The sequence below is a fragment of the Hydractinia symbiolongicarpus genome, chromosome 10 (genome assembly GCF_029227915.1).
Source record: "Hydractinia symbiolongicarpus strain clone_291-10 chromosome 10, HSymV2.1, whole genome shotgun sequence".
NCBI classification, from domain to species: Eukaryota; Metazoa; Cnidaria; class Hydrozoa; order Anthoathecata; family Hydractiniidae; genus Hydractinia; species Hydractinia symbiolongicarpus.
In genome coordinates this window covers 4926745-4928792 of record NC_079884.1, presented here as the reverse complement: position 1 = coordinate 4928792, position 2048 = coordinate 4926745, and the positions used below count along the sequence as shown (strand labels likewise).

At 39.1% G+C, this 2048-nt stretch overlaps 1 non-coding gene across 1 annotated transcript; it reads left to right on the top strand.

Moving 5' to 3' along the window:
- Positions 1–1123: 1123 nt before the first annotated feature.
- LOC130613366 (U5 spliceosomal RNA) lies at positions 1124–1241 on the top strand. The gene has a single exon (XR_008975658.1). It is a non-coding gene; the product is annotated as a U5 spliceosomal RNA (small nuclear RNA).
- Positions 1242–2048: the final 807 nt, after the last annotated feature.

Genomic DNA, 2048 nt, shown 5'->3' with positions numbered 1-2048 from the left:
TTTTTTAATTTATTTTTTCACCACTAAAACGCATGAGACTTGTAGTTTTCAAAAATGTTTTCATTTTTGATGAGACGCTGAATAAAAGAAATTTAATCACCGGCAAACGAAAACCTGCGATTTCCCGTAAATCCCGGACTCGGCCCGTATAGTCAAAAGTATACAAAGAAAGTACGCAGGGAGTAAACTAATTTCCCAAACGATTTTTTGAATTATTTTTTCACCACTAAAGCCCCTGAGACTTGTAGTTTTTAAAAATGTTTTCATTTTTGATGAGACGCTGAATAAAAGAAGTTTAATCGCCGGCAAACGAAAACCCGCGATTTCCCGTAAATCCCGGACTCGGCCCGTATAGTCAAAAGTATACAAAGAAAGTACCCAGGGAGTAAACTCATTTCCCAAACGATTATTTAAATTATTATTTCACCACTAAAGCCCATGAGACTTGTAGTTTTTAAAAATGTTTTCATTTTTGATGAGACGCAGAATAGAAGAAGTTTAATCGCCGGCAAACGAAAACCCGCGATTTCCCGTAAATCCCGGGCTTGGCCCGTATAGTCGAATGTATGCAAAGAAAGTACCCTGTGAGTAAACTCATTTCCGAAACGATTTTTTCAATTATCTTTTCACCACTAAAACGCATGAGACTTGCAGTTTTCAAAAATGTTTTCATTTTTGATGAGAGGCTTAATAAAAGAGGTTTAATCGCCGGCAAACGAAATCCCGCGATTTCCCGTAAATCCCGGGCTTGGACCGTATAGTCGAATGTATACAAAGAAAGTACCCAGGGAGTAAACTCATTTCCCGAACGATTTTTTAAATTTTTTTTTCACCACTAAAACGCATGAGACTTGTAGTTTTCGAAAATGTTTTCATTTTTGATGAGACCCTTAATGAAACAGGTTTAATGACCGGCAAACGAAAACCCGCGATTTCCCGTAAATCCCGGGCTTGGCCCGTATAGTCAAAAGTATACAAAGATAGTACCCAGGGAGTAAACTCATTTCCCGAACGATTTTTTAATTTATTTTTTCACCACTAAAACGCATGAGACTTGTAGTTTTCAAAAATGTTTTCATTTTTGATGAGACGCTGAATAAATCGGTGCACATATCACATATTTGAACTCTGGGCTTTCTTCAGTTCACGCACAAATCTTTCGCCTTTTACTAAAGATTTCCGTGGAGAAGGCCAAAACGGGTATATGAAAAGGCAATGCAACGGCTTCACCTAACGGACGTAAACAAACTGACGTTAAAGTAAAAAAGCTTAGTTTTCGCTTCACATACTTGAATAAATCGCTGCTTTGCACACAAAAAGTACTCAAAAAGTTGCTCGAAGGTGAGGTGTATTGTGAAATTCTGGCATCAATTCGTCCAACGGTTCCAGAGAAAAATGAGAAAAACGTCAGAAAACAGACCATCCTTGAGATTGACGCTACTCTCTACAATCTTCCTCTCGCAACTTCTAATCCGTAAGTGTCAGTTTATCACTTCAAATGGTATCGAATCTCACGAAACCACTTACGGGAGCATCCGAGAAACATTTACCGTAACTTCATTATGGGCTCAAGGTACGAAACTGCAAACGAGAAAGTTAAACAATAAACACTTACTTCATCTACTCCTCTACCTCTCTGCCGATATTGAACCAAACCCAGGCCCTTCACCCTGTCAATACTGCTTCAAAACTGTTCGTTGCAATCAAAAGAGACTCCGGTGTACTTCCTGCATGAACATCTGTCACGCTTCATCTACAACAGTCAACCGCAAACCGCTACCATCCAGAGAGGAAACACCCTGGATCTGTTCAAAATGCACACATTCAGAACTACCCTTCCAAAATATATCCACTGATCAGAATCCACCTGTTGAAGTAGAACCTACTGCAGACTGGAAAGTTTCAAGCGAACACATCAAAGCTCTTCGTGATAATCGAAATCACACATCAATAGCGACCATCAACACACAAAGTCTTCTTTCATCTCTCACCGAATTCAAACAAATGATTGAAGACTACAATTTCGATATCGTCTGCGTAACAGAAAC